This window comes from Momordica charantia (assembly GCF_013281855.1).
Source record: "Momordica charantia cultivar OHB3-1 chromosome 8 unlocalized genomic scaffold, Mcharantia_2.0 BLBB01000008.1, whole genome shotgun sequence".
Classification (NCBI taxonomy): domain Eukaryota; kingdom Viridiplantae; phylum Streptophyta; class Magnoliopsida; order Cucurbitales; family Cucurbitaceae; genus Momordica; species Momordica charantia.
In genome coordinates, this window is record NW_028275166.1 from 13,320,285 (window position 1) to 13,328,757 (window position 8,473).

The window sequence follows — 8,473 nt, forward strand, 5'->3', positions numbered from 1 at the left end:
ATATAAAAAAAAAAGCAAAGACGTGGTCGTCTCTTATTGACAACAATATTAAAAAAAAACCCGATAATCGGATGTCAATACGAATGGTTCATGATGATTTTAATTTTTATTTTCCATTTTAATTATTTTAATTTGTGTACTTTTAATTTTAAGAGATTTTGGGTTGAATAGGTATTTTAAAAAATCAGTATTGTTTTGTTTTCTAAGTTTTTTTTGCTGAAATCACATGGATACTAAATTACTTTCACTATCCCACCATTCATTTTTTAGATTTTTCTCTTATTTCCTCTCTCTATCTCCCTCCCTTTTTTCCAAAATTTTTTCCCTCCCTCATTTTCCAGAATTTTTTTTCTTCTCTCATTTTCCAGAATTTTTTTTCTTCTCTCATTTTCCATTAAATTTGTTTTCTTCTATCATTTTTCATTAACCCAGTTGGGGGCGGGACAAATGGTGGGTCTGAATCGAACGAGCTTCAATCTGATTCAAGGATGCTCCGACATTCTTTTCCTGAACGCCAGGGCCTCGCGGTCGTCTAGGCCGCCAAAGAAGAAGACAATGACGGCGGATGAGACGTTGTTGGCGCAGATGTGGGACCTGTCACCAAAGAATAAGATGGTGACAGCGCACCGAAAAACGTCGTTGGAAGACAGAGGGAGAGAGCGAGAGATCAGGGAGAGAGGGAACGAGAGAGAGCGATAGAAGGAGAGAGAGATCGAGGGGGAAAACAAGAGGGGGAGATCAAAATCGAGATCGAGAGGGAGGAAACGGGAGAGATAGATTGAGGGGAGAAACGAGAGAGAGAGATCAAGATCGAGAGAGAGAGAATTGAGATTTCAAATTTAATTTAATTCCTTAAAAATCTATTTATAGAAGGAATAAATTTCCTAAATTATTTAATTAATTTTGAATGAATATTTATCAATTTATAAAGTGAATAATTTCAAATATTTTGAAATAAAATGTCGTTTATCTAAATAATAATTGTAATAATAATAAAATTTGGTTAATTTAAATAAAATCATAAAAAAAATTAAATCAATGGAAAGTAAATAAATAAAATTTGAAACACTTTGGTCAAATTCAAATTCAAAAGGATCAACAAATAATTTAAAAGATTAAAGATTTTTTAATTAAAAATTTGAAAATTAGAATCAAGAGATAGAATTTCAATCTCTCCTCAATCTTCTTAATTAAAAATTTGAAAATTAGAATTAAGGGATAAAATTTCAATCTCTCCTCAATCTTCTTAATTTTAGTGTGTTCATACTCAAATTTGAAATTTAAACTAAATTTGTTTAAGATTTTTTCTCTTTCTTAATTATTTGAACTAATCATCTGAAATAGAAAATAAATCTCTCATTTAATCTCCTAATTTTAATTATGCTTGGATTTCAAATTTTAAGTTTAATTCACTTTGTTTCATCCCTAAGAAATGATGTGAAAGTATCAAATTTAAAATTTAATTAAAAAAATTATTGAGTGTATCTTTCCCCCTATCATTACGTGAAAGAAAAAAACAATGGTCCAGAGTGGGAGAGAGAGCGAGAGCAAGAGAGAGAGAGCGAGAGAAAGAGAGAGAAGAGCGAGAGAGCACCGGAGTGAGATCTAGAAATCGAAATCACTTCTGAAGCAATGGAAGATCTGAAAGGTGTGTTTTTTTCGTAAAACCCAAGCAAATAAAAAATAATAAATAAATAATAAATAAAAATAAAAAAAAGAAGATGGAAGATTTGAAATGGGTGTTTTTTTCGTAAAATTCAAGCGAAAAAGGAGAAGAATGTAGAAGTTTATGTATAACCCAAATGAAAAAATGAAATGGTTGTTTTGTAAAACCCAAGCGAAAAAAAAGAGAAGAAGGTGAAGATTCTATAAAAATAAGAAAAAATTTGTGCAAGTATACACCAAAACAATCCATTGTAGTATAAAAACAAGGTCGTCTCCACAGGGATTATAGGTTTACTTGAAATAGTAAATTAGAATATCAAAAAGACAAATTAAAAATAAAATATTAAAGTCGCTGTAACAGTAAATCAACAAAAAAAAAAGGTAAATGAGCAAGAACAGAAATATTCTGCGATTCTACTCTGGAGCATCCAAAAACGAAAAACAGACAAAAAATGCGAAATGAAGGTAATTCAAGAGGGAATCACTCTAATGCTCCCAATCACGTCTAGCTATGCTCTAGTAAAATCAAAATGCTGAATGCCCAAATTGACATGGCTCTCTCCCAAGATACCCAAACATATTTAATCCCAACTCCCGTTGTAGATTAAACAAGCAATACGAATAGTTTATAGGTACGAAAGGGTGAGTCTCATCCCTAAGTACTCACCATTCTACTTCAAAGAGAGAAATCTTACGGAAATAGAGGTAAACACGCAACACAAGGACTTTCCCAAGCCTCAAGTGAGCATAGGAAACCAATAATGTTGGCCAAACAAAATAAATATGATGAAATAATAAAAACACCTCTATTAAATCAACATAAATATATATGAATTACTAAACATAATTAAGCAAGAGCTACAACGAGTTCATCCCCCCCGAAGGTGAGGTTTAGTTCATAACAAAAAAAAATAGAAGAATGGGTAGAGGAGAAAGGTAGCTCATTGATGAAGAAGATAGCAGAGAAATAGAGGCTTCCTCAGCAGCAAAATGGTGACACCAAGGAGAATCTGTCACGTCCTTCAGCTCTTTCTTTGATGAGAAAAGATAAGGAATGTTCTCCTTTTTCGATGCCCAATGTTTTTTTTTTGTTCTAGGGCTCCCTATGGCGGCTGGGCACCGTTATTCTATTTATATCACGTCCTTTAAAATTAGGGCACCACTAGGAGGCTATACGGACATGGTAAAACTGGTGCAAATAAATTATTGCGTAGTCACACGCTTTAGAGCATCCTGAGCGGTTTCCGGCTCCAACTTAAATGTATCTTCCTGCCATGTTCCAACAACACTTTCACGGCCTTGAAAGCACTTTGTTTGCCCTCAACAAATTCTCCTATTCCTATACAAAACATCCATAATTAAGCATAATTGATTCAAAATGAGGGAATTGAGAATTCTAATAGCTCAAGGACCTAACTAAGTGATTTCTTCTATTTTCCATGGTCTTTTGATAAGGACTCTCACATTTACACACCAAAATTGCCCAAATTATACCACAAAACACCCTCTTATGGAGAGTTATCACACCTCCGAACTTAAAACTTTGCTTGTCCTCAAGCAAGATTAACTCTAGCATCCCTGAAATATGAAAAGAACTTGCATCTAATGAACATACATCTTGCATCAAGCACTGCTTTCTGCCTTCACACATAATGCCAGCACACATTCAAACCTATGAACCTGCTTTCGCTAAAAACATCTACAAGAGAGCAGCTAAATTCTTGTTCTAGCTCTAGCAAAGGCTCTTTCCTATAGCTCTAGCATCATCCTACTTTCCTCTTCAAAAACATCAACTCACCTAGAGATAAACTTCTTCAACTCACTCTCGCTCGCCTAAAGCACTACTCTTTTATTACCAACCTAGCTTTTCAACTATGGGCTACTAGCCCTTCCTAGTCCTGCAGCCTCTTTGAAGATTTTTTTTTGCTTTTAACGTTTTAATGTTTTTTTTAAAAGGGCTGAATTATAGGACTAGAAAGATTCATAGTTATATATTACAAGTTCAACCTTATAAAGAACAAAGCAAGCGTGCACACCCCCAAACTTAGAATGTAGCATTGTCCCCAATGCAACTGAAAGCAGGATATAGGATGCTCTGAGAACTAAGAAAAGTGGTGTTATAGAAGGGGCATTTTTCGCAGGTAAGATATAGATGGTGTAAAGGGACATAAAAATGATGTGAAAAAGAAGGATTGACTCTATGGTGATACTAAGGTAGTGGTTGGCATGGATGGGTAAGTTATAAAAGCTTCTCATCTAAGTGTTCTCTGTTTTGGAATTGTACTTCACAAGATGCTGCTAGGGCCTTCGTACTGGAACCTAAGCTAGAGCAGGGATAAAAATAGTAATTGCCCGCAAGCGAATGCTCTAGCACAAAACTATATTCAAAGACTAAAAATACACTGGTAGCATTATTACTTAAGAAAACATGGCAAGAATAAGATGCATAAAACAACAGATGCAAGAACAATCATATTTCAATTCAATTAAACACTCAAAATATAATTTGGGGAGGGACAAATATATCTAACTACAAAAATCTAAAGGTTAATGCATGGAAAATTCAATTGCAAAAATTAAGACAAATGAAAATATACGACATAAAGTAAAAACCTAAATTTAAAATATCATGGGGGATATGGGTTATCAAAATGAGCAAAAGGGAAATGTGTTAGGGTTGACTTTTTTCTGACCACGTGTTTGACCCATTTCCCATTATTATTTGCCAAAAAGGACCACATATTCTTAAAGTAGAACATGCATAGATTATTTCTGCATAAAAGTCAAACTATGGTACTTTAGAAAAAATATGAGATAAATACGGTCAAAGTTCGAAGAAAATAACAGAATTCTGTTTTTGCATAATTGCGCCCGACGCATTTTTGGAGGACAAAATGTCAAAACGCACGTTTTGATTAATGAAGGGCAAGGAGGACATTTCCCACATGTTCAAAATCGTGAGTCCAAGTCCAAGTGAGGTGGTTAGGTGGATCTGAACCATTTTCCACCTAAAATGGAGGGGAGTTTCAACCAACCTATGGTGCTATAAAAGGAAGTCATCCCTCCATCAGCAAATCATCCTTTCCAAGCTTTATTTCATCTTCTTTTAGTTGCTCTCTAGTTGTAGAACACGTTTTTAGGGTTTATGTTTATGTTCTAGTTGTTCATTTCTTTGTTTTTCACGCTTTTACCTTTCGTATTGCCTTTAATTCAAATTCTTACTTCCGTTCTTTGTTCATTCTGTTCTTTTAAAGTTCTTTAGCGAGTTTCAACTCCCCTCACGCTCGAGAGAGACGAGGGTTAAGCTAGAAATCCTTGTACGGCTTATTTATTCATTTAAATTCAATGAAAAATACTTTCTTTATGTTTTCGTGCATTTACTTTCCTTTAATTATGTTCTAAATTAGTTATCAATCTCTTTGTAGAATGCCTTAGTCAAAATGATTTGATTTTCAACACGCTCGGGATTTGCCCAGAATTGCATTTGGCACTTTTTTGGGTTGGTTTCTAAAAACTTCTTTTTACGTCTTTTTCTCATTTGGCCAATGGGAACTTGATTTATACACTAAAACTCAACCTTGTGAAATGTGAGTTAGGTAAAATAATAGGAAACCAATATGGGATATGACTTAGGAATAAGCGCATAAAATATGGTTCTAGGCATAGGCCCTCTGACCCATAGTGCAAATGAGTTGGTAGATATTCTCTAGGATTGTAATCACACGTAGACATATGATTGTAGGTTACTCTAGCCTCTGCAGCAACCAAAAGCGGTAGTGAAAGAGTAGAACTCAAATCCCAAGAAAAGTCAAGAATTGCACCTGGTGCATTTTCCCAACATAGTGTGTTTCCATGTTTTGCATCAAAACTAAGGTAGGAGATAAGAAGGTTGAGTTTTATTAAATTCCTTGTTAGTTAAAACCCCAAACAACAACACTTCATCACATTTTTCTTCCTAAATCACAATTGCATATTTCAACAGTTCACTTCTTTAAAATTGTTTTGAAAATCAACAAGTCCCTGAGGATTCGACCTTAGATTACTACTAAGTATTACTTGTGACCGTGTGCGCTTGCACGAGTCTCTGATCTTTTTAAAGGTAGAAAAAGTCCGAACAAAAAGTACTTCCTCTTGCATGTCAAGCATGTCAATCTCCTTCATCTTTTTTCTCATCCAACGAGTCGCCCATAGGCTGATCTTCGTCTTTGGATTTTCCCTCTCTTTGCCATTGAGGGAGGCTCCTGCAAAATAGATGTAGCATATCTCTTCCCCTCATTTGAGGAAACAGAAGTTCCCTTTTCTACCTTTTTGTTCTTCTTGGAAGTGGTGACTTGTGGTTTTGCATTTTTTCCTTTGTTGGATGATGATTCTAACTCCCTTTTCGATTTTCTCGTCTTTGATGCACGACCTTTTAGAGTAGGCTTGATGTCGGGTGGCTCTTCTACAATGATGTGCACTTTATCTCCACCAGTAAAACCTTCTTGAGCTCCAGCATCCCTGCTTACAGTATGCTCCAGTATAGCTAATCCACTACCACCCGGATGCTTAAACATAGCTTCTGAGCTCAGTGTCTCTATTAATGTTTCATCTACAATTTTCAGCACATAGCACACTTCCGCTTCTACTGGGTACTTCATGGAGTCATACACCGAGAATTAGATCTCCTAGTCTTGCACACGCATGGTGACCTCTCTTTTGTGTATGTCCACTAGTGCTCTCCCCATGGCTAGGAATGGTCTTCCAAGGATGATTGACACTTCTGTATCTGCATCATAGTCAAGGATTAAGAAATTAGCAGCAAATATAAACTTATCTACCTGTACCAATACATCTTCAATCTTCCCTTCTGGATGAGTGATGGAATGGTCTGCCAGTTGAAGAGATATAGTGGTAGGCCTAGCTTCTCCCATGCCTAGCTTCTTGTAAACAGATAAAGGCATTAAGTTGATGCTCGCTCCCAAGTCACACAGTGCTTGTCCAATTTTCTAACCTCTAATAGCTACTGGAATTGTGAAGCTTCCTGGGTCTTTCATTTTCTCGGGTATCTTTCTGGTCAAGATTGTAATGCATTCCTTACGGTTAAACATACCATCTCGAACTCACTCAGCCTACACTTCTTTGTGAGAATATCCTTAAAAAACTTCACATATGCAGGCATCTACTCCAAGGCATCCATTAATGGGATATTAATATGTATTTGCTTAAGTACCTCAAGAAATCGTTTTAACTGCCCATCTTGATTATTTTTTTTTGCAGCCTTTTCATGTAGGGTACTGTAGGAACATATTCTGTTGTGGTTGCAGGAGCAGTGGCCTATTTCGGAGGCTTCGACTTGTCAACTGTTTTGAACAAGGATGCTACAGCTTTGTCTGTCTTAGCAACTCGGTTGATCTCTTCACCGTGTTGCCTCGTGGTTCCACGATCTACTCACTATTCACTAATTCCCTAAGGTTTGTCCTTTTTTTAACTGGCATGGTGGTAGGTGTCATGTCTACCTCGATTTCTTCTTCTTGATTTAATTCATCATGGATTCCTGGAGCAATTGGATAGATAGGAGGCAATGTCTTCCTGTTTCTCAATGTAATGGCCTTATATTGCTCCTTCGCACCTCTTTTTGACTCTTCAGTGCCACTAGGAAGCACTCCTCATTGACGACTTTTCAATTTTGTGGCTAGCTGACCTATTCGCCCCTCTATATTTCCCAAGGATGCAGCTAGACTTTGAACAATAGTATCATTCTTCGCCATATAAGACTCGTGCTTTACCATGTATGCCTTAAACATATCCTCTAGGGTCATAGTCTCTGGATGCTTTGGAGCGGTCTGTTGATTCTGCCCAGAAAATTTAAATGGGTATTGCACCTTCTGATGATATACTAGAGCATTACTGGTTCCAACTGCTCCGGCATTCTACCCTGATAGATTTCCGTCCCAGCTAAAATTCGGATTATAAATGTTTCCATAAACATTATTCTTGTTTGGCGGCTGATTACCCAAATAAAACATTGAAGCTGGGTTACCCGAGCAATCCTCAAAATGATGCTCTCCTTCGCAATAAGGGCATGAAACATTCTGCAGACTATTTACCTTAGCTTTAAATGCTCCAGCATCTGACTGCAATATGCTCATCATCACAATGTCTGCTAGCTTTGAAACTTTTTAGTTTAAATCTGCCACTGCATCATCCTCTACTAATACCTTAGATGTAGTCGTTGAAGCAGCCTTGGACTTTGACCATTGGTGCTTATTGCGCGAGATTCTTTCCAAAATATCGAAGGCTTCAGCATACAACTTTGATAATAATGCTTCATTCGCTGAAGCATCTATCACCAACTGCGTGGCCTCATTCAAACCATTATCATACGTCTCTATTTGAATGCACCGTGGGATTCCATGATGAGGGCACTTTTGGAGCAGTCCTTTAAATTTCTCCCATGACTCGCTCAAGGACTCTCCATGGAGTTGTTGAAAATTGTTTATCTTGCTCCTAAGCTCCGCATTTTTCGATGGTGGGAAGTATTGCATTAGGAACTTCTCTGCTAAATCATTCAATGAAGTGATTGACACTGCAAGTAAAGAATCCAACCATGCTCCAGCACTGTCCCTCAAGGAATAAGGAAATAGTTTCAGCCACATAGCCTCCTTAGTTACTCCTTCTATCTTAAATGAGTTTGCCACTTGCATGAAATATCGTAGGTGACGATGGGGATCTTTTGATGCGAGCCCATGAAAATACCATACGGTCTGGAGCATCTGAAACATTGCGGGCTTCAGCTCAAATCTATTGGCTTCAATAATAGGATCTGCAA

At 36.7% G+C, this 8,473-nt stretch overlaps 1 non-coding gene across 1 annotated transcript; it reads left to right on the top strand.

Moving 5' to 3' along the window:
• Positions 1-8,052: 8,052 nt before the first annotated feature.
• LOC148209564 (small nucleolar RNA R71) lies at positions 8,053-8,159 on the top strand. Its single transcript, XR_015793374.1, has one exon. It is a non-coding gene; the product is annotated as a small nucleolar RNA R71 (small nucleolar RNA).
• The last annotated feature ends 314 nt before the right edge of the window (positions 8,160-8,473 follow it).